The 20,208-nt window shown below is 35.2% G+C and overlaps 1 pseudogene; it reads left to right on the top strand.

Moving 5' to 3' along the window:
* Positions 1-4,022: 4,022 nt before the first annotated feature.
* On the top strand, positions 4,023-5,095 carry LOC117724062 (WD repeat-containing protein 53 pseudogene; annotated as a pseudogene).
* The last annotated feature ends 15,113 nt before the right edge of the window (positions 5,096-20,208 follow it).

The following is a 20,208-nucleotide window of genomic DNA, read 5'->3' as shown; positions in this document are numbered from 1 at the left end:
ATATTTACTAACTTTCAAATGTAATATAAATCTTATAGAAATGCCAACATATCAAATTACCTCAAAGATTATTTCTCCGTTAATTATAACACATTTGTGAAATTTAAATAATAATACAGGTGTAATTTTTTTTTTTGAGACAGGGTTTCTCTGTGTAGCCCTGGCTGTCCTGGAACTCACTCTGTAAACCAGGCTGGCCTCAAACTCAGAAATCCGCCTGCCTCTGCCTCCCAAGTGCTGGGATTAAAGGCATGCACCACCACCACCCAGCCAGGTATAATATATTAACAATATCTGAAATTACTCAGATTATAAAATATTCTCCCTAATAACTCCTCTAATTAACTGTTTATCCAAGGACTCTAACTGAAGATTCCAAGTAGTTTCAGCCTTCTGACATTGTGTTTCCCTAGCAACCTCAAGTTTTGATATGTCTTCATTTTCAACAGTTAATATTGTTAAAATTTAGAAGATTTGTGTATAATACTTCTTTTTTGCTGCTGTTGTGCATTTCTTTTCTCCTAGTCATGATTAAGTATGGCTGTATATTTGGTAGTGATTATCACAAATTATATTCTTCTCAGAAATAATGATTTTTTTTCCAATTTTATATATATTATAACATACATAACCTTACTAGTGCTGACGAGAGAAAGTTATTAAGACCCATAGAGTAAAAAATTTTGGAAGACACAATATGAGTGAGGCTTTGTAGTGATTCCTCTTCTGGCAAGTGTCACCTTAACATTCTGCATTCATGTGTGGATTTATCTTAGATTGGTTTATGAGTTAACTCTCTTTTTGGCTTTAAAAAAAAAAAACTGGTTTATTTTATTTATTTGCATTTCAAATGTTATTCCCCCTTTCTAATTTCCCTTCTGCAAACTCCATACCTCATCTCCCCTCCCCCCTGCCTCTATGAGGGTGCTCTGCCTAAGGGGTCTGAATAGGTAATATTGTTGTTGTGTCTTATGGGGTTGCAATCCCCTTCAACTCCTTCAGTCTTTCTCCCAACTCTTCCATTAGGGTCCTCTGCTCCATCTGATGGTTGGCTGTGAGCATCCGCATCTGTATTGGTCAGGCTCTGACAGAGACTCTTTTTCTTTCTAATCCTAATATGTTACCTGGAGTTCCTTAAGGGTAGTTTGTAACTTCTTCAATATTCACAAAGGTATTAAATCATTTATTTCTGTCAACATAGAGCTATGAATATTTATGTTGTTTGTATTGTAATCAGTCACATTACTTATTCAGTTAAATCTTTTCCAGCTTTGTCCATCAGGAGGCCTATGTAATCCTGGCATAACTTCTGACTTTCTTGCACTCCCTGTTGATTTAAGCTAATTTGAATTCTACAACTCTGTACTTACCTTAGCTGTTAACAAAAAGAAATTACAATTCTTTTATTTAGAAAAACAGGTATTAGAAACAAATTTCTCTGGATGTATATGCTTCTGGAAATTGAGTGTTAATTCTCACTGGTCTTAGTAAACAACCAAAATTAATAAAGTGCCCATTTTTGTTTGTATAGATTTATATGCATGCCAACTTTGCCTTAATATAGAGTAATGAAATTATTTCATATATATTCTATTCTTATGCATTAATAATTAGATTTAAAAGTTGTTCTCTATATGTATTTTTGCTGTGTATCTGAATTCACATTAATTTAAACAATAATTATTGATGCTATGCCCAGCCAGACTTTAATCTGAGATGTTCAGTATAATGTACTCTATTATTTATTTCTAATTAAGAAACATGACAAATGTCATCTGTATTTTATTCATGAATTCATGACAGATCAATGTACAATTTAGTTATATATCTAATATGCACATACATGTAATATACATTTTCAGCTGCTTGTTTACTTCTCAGTTTTTTTCCTGCCTCTTATCTTTTCTTCCCATCTTTAGCCTCACTGATGTTAGACTGAGAAGTCTTATCTGAGTTTGTGTCATCCCTGAGGAATGGTAGAAAGGCTGGAAACACTGAGTTGAACTGGTGGGAATGCACTGGAAGATATTAACAGAAGGACTCATCGACGTATCAAAGTAAATCTTTGTGGAGGGTGCTACACACCTGACAAACTAGAAGTCAAGTGTCCAATTTCCCTTGATGTCTGTGATTCAGATAAATGCCTTCCAGGCCCTTTACAAAGGTGTTCATAGGTTTTTCAAAGATTTACATCAGGAAAAAGAAGAGACAACAATAATGCTGTGGGTTGAATAAATTAAATATCTTCAGAACAAGGGTGTCAAAGGCAGATTTTTTTGAAGACTAAAGTTTAATCAAATGGAGGAAAAGGCATGAATCTGTTTTTCAGAGTACAGGCCTTTGTAGAAAAAATAACGTAGGAGGAGGAAATCACTTATCCGCAATCTTTTAAACCTGTAGAGTGTCTTTGAGATTTATGTAGCAGTTAGTTACTTAGTTTCTGGTTCAGTATTCCTAGCACCATCCTGTGCTGTGAAAAGTCATCTGAAGAGTTCATGAAAAGATTTTACACTGCAGTTTTTCTTGGTGTAAGGGAAGATGATCTCGTGTTTCTAGATATCTATTTTACTGAGCAGAAACCAGAAATAACAATAGCTTATGCCTCTAATCACACTTAAATGCCTTACATTGAAATTATTGTTCCTCCTTATCATAGAGGGAGCCTACCATGAATGCTTAGATACATTGCTTTAAGCTGATTTATTCATTCCCTTCAAAGCCTTTTGCAACAGGTTTTATAAACAGAATAAGAGTAGACACTTTTCATCATGTAAATGTGTGTACTGAGGCAAAGAAGGTGAAAGTGCTTTTTTCAACGCTGCAGGTCTAATTTATGATTACAGCCTTTTACTTCCAAAATGCAGGGTTCTCTCCTCTATATCATGAAGTCACTTATATTAATAATTCAATTTTTCAAAAGATTTTTATATACTCCTTACTACTTTGAGGCTTATAGTCATTCAGCCCCGAGGCAGAACAGAATGGTGCATTACTCTGGACCACAGATCTCTCTACATCATAATAAAGATGCCGTTTAATTGGAGGTTATTCTTCCTTATATTATCAAAAATATTAGACTTTTATATTGCTACCTAGGTGCTCCCAATTTTGAGCTTTCTCATCGAACAATGGTTTGAAATTTTTGCATATTTATTAAGATATGTTGTGTACAGAATAGATGAAATATAATCATATGTTTCGTGGCTGAAGGCACATTATAGAATGACAGTTACTTAAATTTTATAATGTTAATTATTTAATTATGAGCAAGCAAGTTATCCAAAGCAGGTGACAAACTGATATGAAACTATCAAACGAAAAACTGAAATTCACCTAACATATTCAGAAAGACTTTCTCGTATGCTGTAGATAGATTTTAGCTTGAAATTTATCAGTAATGACTGAACATAGACATCAGGAGACATAAGAAGTAAGCTTGATTCAAGAATTTACTTACATTTTAGGAAAAAAAAATGGCAATAATAAGGGTGAGTGAAGAGACGTGAAGACAGTAAGGGAAATACATTGCCAGTATAAACTGAAGGAACAGGATGTCAGTACTGGGCATCCAAACGTTATCACCATACTTACACACACAATCTACTGAAACATCTTTTCAGAACCTACTTTTCTTAAAACCATGATTCATTTTCCTCAGTATAAACAATAGAATCTTTCACAACAGGAAAAAGAGTTGGCATGATTAGAATTGAACTGGAGATTCTGAATTATTGCTCATATGTAGAGTCTATCTGTGCTTAGTGGGAGAGGGCAAAACTAGCTAACATTGAGAGTCACTTTAACTACTGCTGTCTGTAAGACAAATTCTCATGGTATCTGCTTATTCTCACTTTGCCTCTGGCAGAGGAAAGGAGACAGTCACTGAAATCACATTACTGGGAAAATGACCAGGCATGTAGTGTCTAAAAGTATCTTCAACATTTTTGAAGTTAAGACCCCACTAGGGGAAGTCATCACTAGGCGCCACTGGGAACGGGAAGCCCAGAATTTCTCAGGCTATCATGGCAGTCAAGTGGACTGGTTGACATTCTTCTTCAATCCTTTGCCTGAATGCAAGTAAAGACTGGCTGATGGCTTCAGGAGGAGAGGGTGGAGACCTTGTGGCTTGGGGTGAAGATGGGACCCTGTTAGGACACATGCAGTTGGAAGGGGCTGATGATGTTACCAGCATCTTGTTTTCTGCCTCCTGCCCCACCAAGCTGTATGCCTCCCATGGAGAAACCATCAGTGTACTAAATGTCAGGTCTCTTAAGGACCACTTTCATGTGAATGAGGAAGAAATCAATTGTCTTTCATTAAATGAAACTAAAAGTCTTCTGGGTTCTGCTGATCACTCTGGGGCAATCAACATCCTGGACTTGGAAAAGAAGAAAGTTACCAGATCCCTGAGGAGACATTCCAACATTTGTTCCTCTATGGCTTTTCGACCTCAGAGGCCTCAGAGCCTGGTGTTATGTGACCTGGATATGCAGGTAACTCTGTGGAGTCTCCAAAGGCCTGTCCTGTCTGGATTACAAATTCAGGAGGATGAAACAGGAAACTGAATGCTCCCAGTCCCCTGGTTGCCTCCTAAACCCCACACTAGCCCACTCTGTGTCTGTGGCATCGTGCAACAATATTTTTATCTGTGGTGCAGGTGCAGAGAATGGTAAGATGCGCATCTTCAGGGGGATGGGAGTCACATGTGAGCGAGAACTGAGATTTAAGGGTCAAACTTTGGGGGTATCCCAGGTCTGCTTTCTGCTTGAGTCCCATCTGCTGCTTACTGGGGGGAATGATGGAGAGATAAGATTGTGGGATGTGAGCGGTAAGGGAGAAAAACCACACAAGAGTCCTGTGAAGCACACCTACAGGAAGAAAGCAAAGAGAGCAGTTTGCCCCTCGCGTGGTGGGAACTCTGGAGCCCCGGGAGCAGAGGACGAACGAGGGACATGCAAAGATTTTGCCAAAGCTCGGTATTGAATATAGGAAAAAAGTGAACTGGCTCTTGAGTACAAAAATAAAAGGGAACAGAAGCATATTAGCGGCTGATCAGACAAGTTGTGTGTCTGTGTATCTCCTAAATGAACTTTAGGTCCAATTAAATGCATTGCAAAAATAGATAGATAGATAGATAGATAGATAGATAGATAGATAGATAGATAGATAGATAAAAGACTGAACTAGGTATTCGAAGAGACAGGAGAGAGGTACAGAGGGTCAGGAAATCGAATAAAAACATGTAACAGTAGAGGATGAGGAACTAGGGGTAACCACTAGAGGGTCCCCTGCACTAGGGAAGCAAGAGGCTCCTAGAACCAAACAGGGATGATTTTAGCCAAAAGGTACAGTGAAGGGGAGGTAGAACCTGTAGAGCCCGCCACAGTAGAGCACAGCCACCTGGTCGAGGGATGGGGCCACCCATCCATCTCAAAGTTTTTAACCCAGAAATGTTTTTGTCCAAAGGAAAGACGGGAACAAAAAATGGAGCAGAGACTGAAGGAACTGCCCCAGCAGGGGATCCATCCAGTCTGCAGATTGCAAACACTACTGTTGCCAAAAGGCACTTGTTGATAGTAACCTGGTAGGTATAACTGTTCCGTGGGAGTTTCTGTCAGCACCTGACCAATGCAGATGTGGATGCTCAAATGCTCAAAGCCAACCATCAGACTGAGCCCCAGGACCCTGGTGGGCGAGCTGCTAAAGGACTGTAGGAGCAGAGGGAGATTATAACCCCACAGGAAGAACAATGTTGGCTGGCCGAACCACCCAGAGCTCCACTGAACTAGATCATCAACCAAGGATTGTTCATGGAGGGACTCATGGCTCCAGATACATAAGTATCAGAGGATGACCTTGTCTGACATCAATGAGAGGTGAAGACCTTTGTTCTGGGGAGGTTTTTACCCCAGCATAGGGAGATGCTGGAGCAGTGGGGCTGGAGTGGGTGGGTGGGTGGGGGAGCACTCTCAGAGAGGCAAAGGGAAAGGAGGAGAGGGCAGATGAAATGGGTGGGTTGGGGAGGGATAAATGGGAAGGGGGATACCATTTGAGATGTAAACAAATGAAAGGATTAATTAAAAAAGGTTTTTAAAAGCCTGTACTATATACATTTAGACAATAGTTATTTCTTCTTTTTGACCTCTCTGCAATTCCTCAATAATTTGACTTTGACATGTGTCTCTGCCTCTTCAGTGCTGAAAATGCAGGCAGGCCCTCACACTATCCTTAGTTTTATATGGGTTCCCAGACTGTGATACTTATATGATCCCTGGGTCACTGTTCTAGTCCTACAAAACCTTTTCTTGACAGCAGAACAATGTTTATAGTGACATCAAAATGAATCGTAGCTCTTAAACGACCTAAGTCATAGTAGCTAGTGGTTATTTTCTATAGCTTCTCATTAGACATAATAGTACAGTACTTAAGACAGTACCTGAAATAAATGAACATTTTCCTCATGAATTATAGAATGACTTGATATTTTGACATATAAAATTGAAAAAAATAATATAGCAAATTATACAAATTTGAGAAGAGATAGTACATTCTTCAATCAAGTATAGTCATGAAGAACCTGAGCAAGATAAAAGAGGCTAAGTAGCTACACTGATAGAAAAAAAGGGAATTGTTTACTTTTCTTAATTTAGCAACCACAAACAAGTATAACATGTTCTGTATATACAAGCTGGCCTCTCTCTCTTCTTTATATTCTCACTTTGGGAAGACATTCCTACTGTGTTTTATTATGGCCCTACTGAAAGCAATAGGTAACTAAATCATTATTCTATAGTTTTAAAATATGATTAATATTTTATTGTTTCTAATACTACTGAAACCTTTTCTGATTCGAAAGTGATGATTACAGGTGTATTGGCATTGCATTTTTAAAATGAATCTTTTGAAAACAAAGCAAGAAGAAATATAGATGTGAAGTAACCTAATTTGAATGGCAGTAGACTAAATTTAATGAAGATAACTCAGAGTATCAGGAGACAACCAGAGAATCTGTCATTATAAATTTCAGTTTGATATAGAAAAATACACTTTTTCAAAAGTGAGTTTCGTTGTGGCAAAAGTAGAGTAACTTGTTTTGTTAGTAATACATAAATTGATGGAGTAGACAGATGAACATAAAGGAGTTTTGTCTTTATCATATAATTGTAAAAAAATTTGGTAGAATTACAAGCATACCAGCAGGATCTTGTTTACTAGCATCTGTTGTATTATGCTTTTGTTTTATATGTACATGTAGTTAATAACTAAATCATAGGTTTATTTCCATATTAAATTATTGCATGAGACATTGCTAGTCTTTTTATAATTTCTAACATTTACTTAAATAATTTTCTGTGCTATGTCATCTAATTTTGGATTTAAGTAACTATAGTAAAGTTGAATGATTCTCTATTTTTATAATTTCATCTTTGCTGTTAGAGATATGTAAATGAGATTAAAAACTGTCACATATGAAAATTTCACATAATTTATCAGTGAAGTCTGTTTTCTGTAATATTTTATCCTTTATGGGTGCTCTGTTTTCTCTCTCTAATTACAAATATGGTTGTCACTTTGTGGGTAGTTATTTATTTTTGTTCATCCCTCTATTTTGCCAAGTTCCTTCCCATTTACACTTAATAATAATAATAAAACAAAATAGTGTGTAACAAAAACTAGCACGTTGGAATAAGATAGTATAAACAAACAGAAGAAGGAGAACCCAAGAGAAAGCACGAGAAACAGATATAGACATATAGGCTCACTTGTTGGAATACTAGTTACCCTGTAAAAACACTAAAGAGGAAAACATAAAGCATACACAAAGACCTGTAGACTACAAAACAGAATAAAAATATCAATTGAAGGAAAGATGAAATAGTAATAAGGTTCTTTTTAAAAAGGAAAGCCCTGATATGACATTGTGAGACAAAGAACCTTTAAAGATGTCATTGATGTTGTTATCAGTTGGCCATCTACTTCTGGGCATGCAGCCTACTCTTAAGAGCAATGAGACTTCTCCTGTGAGATTCTCTGTTAGGAAACAAAATTTTCATTTGCAAATGTTTATCAACTGGTATTTACTTTCAGGTTAGGGATGTGGGCACTTGTCAACATCTCCTTTCATGACTAGAACCCTATGTGATGCAGATTCAATGAAGTCCCTAAGAGTGCTGCTTCAGCCTCCTTGAGTTCAAAATCTATTATTCATGCTGATTTAGAGGGCCTTATTTCATGGGGTCTTCATCTTATATGGGAATTATAAAACTATAGTTGTTTTTCCTCCTCTTCTTCAAGGTTCACTGAATCCTAAGGGGAAAGACTTGATGGAGTGATCCCATTTAAGACTAAGTGGTCCAAGGTCTTTCATCAACTATATATTGACTCGGTTCGTCTCTGAATTATTTGTACATATCTGCTGCAAGTGGAAAATTTTTGATTGTGATTGAGTAAAGAAATGATCTTTAAGTTTAGCAGAACATCATTAGGAACCATTTTGTTGCCACATTTTTTATATATACATAGTATTTTTGTTTTGTTTCTTCCTACCCTCCTGAGCTATCTTGTCTCAGGTTCTTGGCCACACTATCAGTGTTCGGTATGATTCTAGTTTGTGGAATTGACCTTTAGTAAAACCAGATTTTGGTTAGTTACTACCATAACCTATGTGAGAATTTTGCACTACCACATCTTGCAGGGAAAATATCTTTGAGTATCAAAAGGTTTGTGGCTGGGTTGTTTATTACATTTCTCCTTTGATAGCTACAGAGTAACTTTATACCAAAGACCTTAGCACAAATGGATGAAAGCTTCAAGGAGGCACTAGCATGGCATTTCTACATTTCATGAGTTGGTTAGGTTTTGTCAGCCATAGAACCAATTTTGTCAGTTTTTGGAGAGCAATCTAGAGTCTTAGCATCAGTATTTATAACAGCCACAAATACTACAATCTTTAAGTGTTTATCATACATGTCTTTCTCTTCCTTTGTTAGCATTTCTCCAGGATATTTTATATTATTTGGAGGTGTTATGAAAGGTATTTTGTCCTTTATTTCTCTCTCAACTTTCTTGTTAGTGTGTATTCACCATAATTTTCTGTGCATGATTCTACGAATTTCTGTTATTTTACTTAGAGTTCAATTGCAACTTTCAGTTATCAACTTAAGTATTGCTTTGTCTGCATTTTTCCTGGTTTCCTATTCTGAGATTTTTGAAAATGATCTAAATGTATGGAAATGTGACAGTGACATAAGCTACCATTGCTTTCCTTCTAGCATTGTCAAGATATGCTTCAATTCCCTGTTTTAAAGCTTGTGTATTTTTATTTGTACATTGCATTGAGTGATGGTTTGCAATGGATTTTTATTCAAGTCAATCACATCTCACTTTCTGACTATGTCGAATTTAATTTTTAAATTATCTACAGAGAATTTTCTTACCATAGTAAATTATTCATTCATATTATAGAAGTATATAATTAGCATTTTAAATTTTACTTTCTTTTTTTTCCCAATGCATCCTGACTGCAGTTTCTGCCCTCTCCACTCTTCCCTGTTCCCACTCACTTCCTTAGATCCATCAAACAATGGAAAAAATGCATATGGTACAATTATACAATGGAGGACTACTCAGCTGTTAATAAAATTTACATCTACAAGCTAATGAATGGGACTAAAAAAAAATCATCCTGAATAAGGTAACCCAGACTCAGACAGACTAATTTGAGTATATACTCACTTAGAAGATAATTTAGCAATTTTAAAAAATTTCATTTACATATTAAAACCTTATGTTTTGTATTTCTGACTTGTATATATTTGAAGTATTTAATTTGTTACATTTTGTTTGTGGAATCATCTTATAATATTTAATTTCATTTCAGATTACTTTTTTATAATATTGAAAAACTATATAGTTTAAGTACTATTCAGAAAAATGTTTAGAGACATACTTTATTCTTCTATTTTTATTTATCTTGTCCCTGTTATGTGTGAATGAGACTGATATGAATACTCTGTTGTGTCATTTTTGTAAGTGATACAAAGACATATACTGCTTCTTGTTTTTTACTTTTAGTTTTTTTAAGTACAATCAATACACCCCCTCCCAGTCTGACCTCTCACAATACCTCAGTCCTTTTGCTCCTCCTTCCTGTCTCCAAGAGGATGTTCTCCCACCCTGCCAGACTTCCCCACTCCCTGGGGCCTAAAGTCTCTCAAGGTTAGGTGAGTCTTCTCTCACTGAGGCCAGACCAGGCAGTCCTCTGCTGAATATGTGTCGGACCTCACACAGTTTTTTTATGATGCCTGATTGGTGGCTCAGTGTCTGAGTGAACATGGTGGTCTTGGTTAGTTGAAACTGCTGGTCTTTCTTATGGGGTCACCCTCATCCTCAGATTATTCCAGCCTTTCCCTAATTTAACCAGAGGTGTCACTGACTTCAGTCCAGTGGTTGAGTGTAAGTATCTGTGTCTGCTTCAGTCAGCTGCTTGTTCTGTCTCTCAGAGGGCAGCCATGCTAGGTACCTGTCTGTAAGCTCTCCAGAGCATCAGTCACAGTGTCAGGCCTAGGAGCCTCCCATTGAGATGGATCCGAAGTTGGGCCTGTCACTGGGTATCCTTTTCCTCAGCCTTTTCTCCATTTTTGTTCTTGCATTTCATTCAGACAGGAAGAATTCTGGGTCAGAGTTTTTGACCGTGGGATCACAACCCCATCCCTCCACTTGATGCCCTGTCTTTCTACTGGAGGAGGACTCTACAAGTTCTCTCACCACTGTAGGGCATTTTATCTAAGGTCCCTCTGTTTGAGTCCTGAGAGTCTCTCACTGCCCATCCATCTAGAGGGTTGGTATAAATGTATATTTATGCATATATGAACCTGTTTGCTATGTTTTCATAACTTTTCAAAAGTAATATGCTCTAAAACTCCACTGAGTTTGTACTTACAAACATATTATGTTTAAATACTTCATTTATTTCATTATAAAACTTCAAATAGGCAACGTTTGACTATTAAAACATTAGGACTGAGTGATGAGATATCACAATTTCTGAGCATGTACTTGTTGATATAGAATATTTTAATTTATTTTGCTGCTTTAAATTCTACATTTTTGTCAAGTATTTAACTGAGAAGTGATTACTATATTTCTAGGATTGTAACAATTTCATTAAATCTTAAAGGATTCATATATTTGTGTATTATATTTGAATATATATATGAATGTGTTTTCAATAATAGGAAAATATTATTGTATATTGATCATTCTAAATACTAAAATACTGACACGTCAATCCCAATTCTGTTATTACTTAAAATATAAAAATAACTCAAATAACTTTGTAATCACTCACCATCTTCAGATAGTCATATAATGTTTCAAAAATTCTAATTTTATCAATATAGTTCCCATTCACATGTAAATAAAAGTTAAAGTGATCTCATGCATCTTGTGATTCGCAAGGTGCGACTTTTTTTAGACAGTTCACTGTGCTTGTTGAGAGTTCCTCTTGGCACAAAGGCACTCAGATCATTTTGCTCTTTTGAACAGTATTACTCCATTTCTACTCAGCACAGCACATTAGCCTGTCAGGAAAAATCATCACCTAGCAGATTCAAGTATGTTTATAACATTTTATGGGCTTCTCCTAATGGATGCATGTCATCAGGAAAAGCCATTTTGATATAATTTTTATGCTGCACAACGATGCTGCATAGTCTAGATGAAATTTTCCATTTGCCAGGGTTAGAGAAATTTACATATAAAGTGGGATAGTCCAAGAAGTGCCACCTCATTAAGTTAAAACATAGCACACCATACCCATTAGTTTAAGATTCTGCTGCATTTCTTTACTTAAGCAATTTCTGCGGGCTATCATATTTGCACAGATAAGCACAGAAAAACAGAAAGCCATCAAATTGATTATTTGAGATACACTCACTTATTTCTTAAGGTACCCATTTGGTTTTAGTAATGTGCTGGGAGATTTCATTGGCTAACCCTAAAAGTGACTGTTTAAGATCATTTTCGAAATGTTAGTAATGGAGATTGCACCTTGATGTAGCATATGGCTTTCTAAGAGAAACAGATTCTCTGCATTCAATGTCTTACCACTTTACAGTTGAGCCTTTAGAACTTTTTACTTCATCAGGATATGTGTGTGTGTGTTTTGTCAGGACAGACTCAGCAATGATATTATATTCAGTGTCTTCATTGAATTATAGCTACACCCACCTATTATTTCCTATGGTTCGCTGTGTATTTTATTGAACTGATGTGCAGAAATGTAACAATGAATATATTAATGGAATGTCATATAAATTTAATATATGTATCCATTGTTTTACTCTAATTTATACAGTATATTTCTGCTGTCATTCTACTGAGCAACAGCACCTTTAGAGTTCTTTCTACAGAAGTACAATATCTTTTACACAGATCATCTCCTGCCTTTTTTCCCTAATCACTGCAGCTTCTAAACCATTACTGTCCTGTAATTTAAATCTGATCAAACTGTATGTTTTACATGTCAGTGAAATTATCTGCTATTTTCTTTCCTACACTTAGGTTAATTCACTAATATAATGTTTTCTATCACACCAATATTCTTGCTTTGATTTGATCGGTGAATAATCAACTTAAACCAATATGTCATAATCCCTTTTTTAAACATTTATCATACCCCTCCACATATCCCTCTTCCAGCACCCCCCTACACTGGGACCTCAAACCCATAACCCCTTTAATAGACTCACTTGAAGTGCCCTTTAAATGTCTGTGTAGTGTATTAAACAATGTTATTGCAGTTATATTTTATAAAATAATTTGGACTGCTAATTAATATGTTGGAAAATAAATAATAATGAATATTCTTAATACAGAGTAAAGTATAAATAATCAAGAGAATAACTGCATAAAGAAATTGTGGAAACTATGATATGACTTCATTTAAGACTTCATTGGTTGTAAAAATAAAGGAGAAATAAAGGTGGGAAGAAATATAAAAATGGAGTACTGGGTTATCCTCAAGGTTCAGTGAAGATAAACATAATAACACTTTACTGAATACATGTATAAAGCACTAAAACATAATAATTAAAAACTCACTCCACACACTTCATTCTAAGCCACTGGAAGTCATCACATTATTTTTAAACAGCAATAAAACACAATAAGCAATAAAACATAATTAAAAAGCCACCAAAACCACAATAAGTAATGCCCAGGGTAAAAAACTGGAGGAATTTCCCACAGATTTGATATGCATCTCTCCTGTGAGAACAGAATAACCGTTATTATGAACTCTGCCTTTGTCTCCCCTCTTTCTGGTACTCTGCATGTCTACCTCCATTTAGTTGCTCACCCCTTCTCCTGGTATGGAATAACTATGTAAGGGATACTCTGATTGAGTGTTTTATTCTTCCTGTTTTAATTTATCTTTTTTCCATTCCTCTTTACACAGTAATAAATATAAGAGCAGAAAGGCTAAGATTTTTATTGGTTATTTTATTTATTTACATTTCAAATGTTATACCCTTCCTGGTTTCCTCTCCGCAAACCCCCTATCTCACTCTTCCTCCTCTCTGCTTCTATGAGGGTGTTTCCACCTACTCCCTCCTCACTGCTCTAGCATTCCCCTATGCTGGGTCAGAAAACCTTCACAGGAGCAAGGGCATCCTCTCCCATTTTTATTGGAGATACTTACCTAGTGGGTTATGACACAGACATTTTTAAACATCTGTCTTATTGTTTACCCTGAACATCTCATTTTTTTTACTACCCCATTTATATTCTGTACAATGACATTTCAAGAGAAGATTGATGCCTGCTATTTCTAAAAATTATCTAAAGATTTTGTTATTTCTGTGATCTGAAGGTATGAAATATAATATCTTCTTTAACATGTTATGTTGCTTAAGTGTCATCTTTTTATCTTAATTTTATTGAGGTTGTGCCTTTTTGTTTTGTTTTTTTCTCATGAAAGAACTGTTTGTGGATGTATAGATCTTTATCTTTTATTTTTAATTTCTGTATCTTCTGATTGCTTTTTGTACTCATTTTTATATGATAATTTTGGATTTGCTTTTTTAAATAACTGTCGTTCTTTAGGATATGTTGATATTATTTAAGACCCTTATTATTATCATTATACAGTTATATTTTATTTTTGGTATTTCATATATACACACCATCTTGATCATATCGAGTCCTCATTCCTTTCTGACTTCTCACACACTTGCTCCCTTACCTCATCCTCTTTCCATTTATATATCACTTTTGGGAATCCATTAGGAACAATTAATTATAGGTGTCTATTTGTGAATGGGTTTAGGGTCATCCAATGTTGATTGCTCAGTACCTGTCACTATGATAATTTTGTCTATAATATAATTTTACCTAAATTGTCTTTGCTGATTTTCATTTTTGATCAGATAAACCATCTATCCATCAATGAAATTTGGATATTAATGTGATTAATTTAACAGGGCTGTATGCTTTCAAGAAAAACATGAACATTTATTATAAAATGTTATTGTCAATTATCTAACACTAAGTAGGAATACATTTAGAGGGTGGTGATTTGGCTTAGTACTAACTGTGTGTGTTAACATATGTGGGACTTTGATTTGGATAATACCCAATGCTGTAATTTTTTTCAAATGGAAAAAGAAACACTCAAAACTGAACTTAACAACAAGGAAATAAAACCAATAATTTATGCAGCTGAGTAATTATGGGCAACATTAATTTGCCTTATTTTGGTGTAGAGAATACATTTTTTACCTTTTACCTTCCACATATTTAAAAAATGTAAATCTATAGATAGTCAGGGGAAGTGAGTTTCATAGATCCTCTGACCCCAGTCGTCTGACTCTGAGCTTGCCCTGCCATTTTGAGAATCCCTCTGGGACACCAAAAACGTTCCTTTCCCATTGGAAGCCAGTTTCGGCCCCAGAAAAAATCAGCTTGGATTCCCACGAATCCTTGTCAGTCAGGTCCACCTGCAGTATAGGTAGCATAAAAGAGCTATGCACTGACCCATGACCTCCATTGTCTATCCAATTGATCTCCCTGCATTCTTGACGCGTCTTGCTGTCATTAGGATCATCGAGTCAACACCAGATTGATAACCAGATGGCTAAAGTTCAGAATGAAAACACAATCAATAAGAGCCATGGAATTATGATACAACCAGACCCCAGCTATACTACTATAGTAAACTTTGGATATCCTAATACAGTTGAAGTATAAGAAAATGACCTTAAATTTAATCTTATAAATATAATAGAGACTTTTACATTGGAAATGAATAAATCTCTTAAACAAATTTGCCAGGAGCCATAATAATACAAGCTAATAACTAGCAGGTGATCTTCCTGAGATGGTCTGATTCATATTAATCAGTGACAGATTTTTCTCTTATAGATAAGAACCTAAGGTAATTCATTTTGGGAAAGATTTTTGCTATTAATATTCTTTTCCTTCTATTATTAAACATATATAACAATCACTAGGTATTAGCTCACATTTTTGGGCAGACCTCTGCTGATCCAAAAGGATGTATTTTCTTTCAGTAATGCTATATAGACAAATAGATGACTTTTTAAGTATTAATGATAATCTTATAAGAATTCCTAAAATTATATCAGTAATTATTAAGCTCTTTTATAGTGGGACTGCTATTAGGTCCTTTTCTGATAGTCAAAACTGCAATGAAAACTCTGCCAGTCTCCCATGGGTCACCAGTTAATTGCTTAGATAATAACCAGACTATTTCCTACTCAGAGCACATTCCAAGAGGTTGTAAAACAATTAACCAAAGGTCATAAAAAGGGAACTAATTATTTATTATAGGTGATAAGACAAAAGATAAAATATTGATTGGGTTTATCTATACAAAACTTCACAGACTTAGTTATGGTTTTTAACATTCTGTGAACCTGTGGAGCTGTGACAGGTGATGAATGCTTAGCCAAATAATTACTCCTAATGGATATGCATGTAAACATTCTCTGCTGTAAACTTCTATTTCAATTTATGGTTTGATTTTTTTGTGTGAACTTGTGATGATCATGTATTCTGAAAGATGTAAAAGTACTGAGGACAAAGAGATGAGAAGAGAGAGAAGAATTTTTTTTCCCTTTCCTCACATGGAGTAGAATTTTTCTGTTGCTCTGCTTAGGGTATTTCCATTTCCCCCCTTTTCTTGGATGGCTTTAATAAGAAAATTTTTACAACTTAGTAATAAACACTGTAGTCACTTTACAAAGTGTCACTTTTTCTTCCTGTGACTTCTGACTAGCCACAGTACTAAATCCCCTGCTGTTAGGCTACAGGTATCAATCACCTAAGCCAGCAGCATTTTATCCTCAGAAAGAAAGTTCTTAGTACTTTTTAGAAGTTATCATCAGCATTTCAGTATAGTTAGAGAGCTAGAATGTCCTGAGACCCTTAGACTTTAAAACCACACCAAAGTCCTACACTGTGCCCCTGCAACTACCCTCTCCAGGCTGGGAGGATCCTGGCACAAATACAGGAAAATCCAATCAAAGAGGTGAAGGAAGTGAATAAAACTATCCAAGAACTGAAAATGGAAATAGAATCAATAAACAAAACACAAACTGTGACAATCCTGGAAAGGGAAAACCAAAGAAAAAGAATAGGAAGTACAGACACGAGGACTGGCAATGGAGTACAAGAGACCGAAGAAAACATCTCAGGCATAGAATATAAAATAAAAAAATATTGATATATCTGTCAAGGAAAATCCAAATATAAAAAGTTTATGACACAATCCAGGATATTTGGGACCCTATGAAAAGACAAAATCAAAGAATATGAATAAAAGAAAATTCCCAGCTCAAAGTCCCAGAAAATATCCTCAACCAAATTATAGAAAAAAAAAATTGTCATAACCTAAAGAAAAAGAGGCCTATAAATATAATATAAGCTTACAGAACATCAAATAGATCAGACAAGAAAAGAAAATCTTCCTGCCACATAATAATCAAAACACTAAATGAATAAAACAAAAAAGAGTTTTGAAAGCTGACAGGGAAAAGGGCAAAGTAACATGTAAATACAGATCTATCAGAAGTACACCTGTTTTCTCAACAGAGACTCTAAAAGCCTGAAGTGCCTAGGCATATGTCTTGCAGACTCTATGACACTGAGGCCATAAATATTAGTCAAGATTTCTATACCCAGCAAACTGTTCAATCAGAATAGATAGACAAAACATAGTATTCCATAACAAAACAAATTTAGGCATCTAAATTTCTATTAATCCAAACATGCAGAGTATAATAGAAGGAAAATTGCAACCCAATAATGCTAACTACCTGTATAACAAAAAGAAGAGAAGCAGGCATGCACACGAGCACACACACACATGCACATGCACATGCACAGTCATACGCACAGGCACAGACACACTACCAACAACACCAAAAAAATAGGAACTAAAAATTCTCATTCATTAATATCTCTCAAATCTATGGACTTAACTCCCCACCCCCACCCTCCCAAAGACACAGGCTAACAGAATTGAAGTGTAAATAGACTTCCTCATTCAGTTGTAAATAAGAAACACATTTCTGCAACAAAGAGAGACATTACCTCAGAATGAAAGGGCTAGGAAAAAAAATGTATTTTGAAGCAAACAGACCTAAGAAACAAGCTGGGATAGCCATTCTAATATCTACTAAAATGAACTGTCAATAAAAACTAATAATAATAGATGGAGAAGGGTACTTCATACTTTTTAAAAAATTTCAACAAAGGGATATCTTATCTCTGAACATCAATGCCAAGTGAAAAGGCAATCACATTTGTAAAAGAAACATTACTAAAGCTTTAATCACATAGTGAATCAATCGTTGAGACAGAAACTAAACATAAGAATGGTGAAACTAATCTACTGTATATCTATAGAACACTTTATCTGAACACAAAATAATCTTCTATTATCTCATGGAACCTACTCTAAAACTGATTATATATTCTATAACAAAGTATGTTTCCAGAGATACAAGAAGATTGAAATAACCTCTTGTATCTTATTAAACCACAGCTGGAATCAATAACAACAGAAACACCTGAAAGCCTATATATTGTTAGAAACTGAACAACTCTCTTTTCAATGACCAATGAGTTTAAAAAGAAATAAAAAAAATTAAAACTTTCTCAAATTCAATGAGAATGAATATACTCAATATACTCAAATTTTTAGGATACAATGAAAGCAGTGGGAAGAGGAAATTTCATAGCACTAAGTGTCTTCATAAAGAAACTGGAGAGATCTTATTCTAACAACTTAAAAACACACTTGAAAACTCTGGAAGAAAAAGTAGCAAATATACCTAAGAAGAGTAGACAGCAGGAAATAAACAAACTCAAGGCTCAACTCAATAACTGAGAAAGAAAAAGACAATATTACAAATCAAAGAAACCAGGGACTGGTTCTTTGAGAAAATCAACAAGATAGACAAACCTTTACTCTCATTAAAAGGCAGAGAGAGAATATATAAATTAAGAAAACTACAAATGAAACAGGGGATATAACAACAGACACTGGGGAAACTCTAAAAAATCATAAGGTCTTGCTTTAAAATAATGTACTATGCAAAACTGGAAAACCTAAATGAAATGAACAATTTTTCTGATAGATTCCTCTTACCAAATTTAAATCAAGATCAGGTAAATAATGTAAACAGTTCTACAGCCAGTAAGAAAATAGAACTCATTAAAAGATAGAAACAGAAGTGACATTGCCAAAGTCATTTTATGATGCAATAGTCTTCCTTACAACTATATCAAACAAAGACTCAATAAAGAAAACATTTCAGACAAATTCCCCCTTATGTACATTGATGTTCAAATATTCAATAACATATTTTTAAAAACAAATCCAAAAACACATAAAAAATCATCTACCAGGATCATGAAGGCTTATTACAGGGATTCAGGGGTGGTTCAATATAAAAAAAATACATTAATGTAATCCATCATATAAATAAACTGATAGAAAAAATATGATCATCTCTTTAGATATTGAGAAAGCCTTTGACAAAAACCCAACACCTTTTTCATATTAAAAGCCTTGTAGAGATCAGGGATAAAAAATATTTTCAATTATAAAAACAATAAAGGTAATATTCAGCAAGCCAATAGCCAACATAAAGTTAAATAGAGAGAAATATATAGCAATTCCTCTAAAATCAGGGACAAGTCAAGTCTGTTTCAATATCTCTTTCGATATCTCTTCAGTATGGTACTTGAATTTTTAGCCAGAGCAATTAAACAACTAAAGGAAACCAATAGGATACAAATTAGAAAATAAATATAAATATTGCTATTTACAGAAGATATGATCGTGTGCATAAGTGTACATAAGTGACACCAAAAATTCTCCCAGAGAACTCTTATAGCTTTTTAAACACCTTCAGCAAAGTGGCTGAATAAAAAGTTAACTCAGAAACATCACTAGTAGCTCTTCTCATACTAATGATAAGTGGGCTGAGTAAGAAATCAGGGAAACATGACCCTTCACAATAGATACAAATTATATAAAATATCTTCGTGTAGCTCTAGGCAAGTGAAAGACCTATATGAAACCAGCCGAAGGGTTTGATGCAGCTCTAGGACATGCCAGAGACTTGGGATTGGGGTTGGAGGTAGTCTAGAGATTCTACAAGGATAATTCCAAGCAGTATGTGATATGGAGCCCAAAGTGTCCACCTTCTGTAGTCAGGCAGGACTCCAAGAAGAGGGATAAAAACATCAATGAAACCCTATAACCTTCAACTCAAAATCTGTCTTCCCTACAAGATATACATGGACAAAGACAGAAACAAGACTGAGGGAATTGACTGTCCTAAATTGAAATTCAGACCAGGAGCAAGCACCAATCTGACACTATTAATGATACTCTGTTATGTTTGAAGAAAAGAGCCTAGCATAACTGTCGTCTGAGAGGCTCCACCCAACAGGTGACCAAACAGATGCAAAGACCCACTGCCAAATATAAGATGGAGTTTGGGAAGGTTTATGGAAGAATTGGGGGAAAGTTTGAGGAACCTAGAGGCATTAGAGACTCCACAAGAAGATCAACAGAGTCAACTCCCCTGGACTTTTGGGGGAACCCAGAGACTGAATGACAAAGCAAAAAGAATACAAGGTTTGGATCTAGATGCCCAGCCAATATACAGC

This window comes from Arvicanthis niloticus, chromosome 19, assembly GCF_011762505.2.
Source record: "Arvicanthis niloticus isolate mArvNil1 chromosome 19, mArvNil1.pat.X, whole genome shotgun sequence".
Classification (NCBI taxonomy): Eukaryota; Metazoa; Chordata; class Mammalia; order Rodentia; family Muridae; genus Arvicanthis; species Arvicanthis niloticus.
This window is presented reverse-complemented; position numbering and strand designations above follow the sequence as displayed.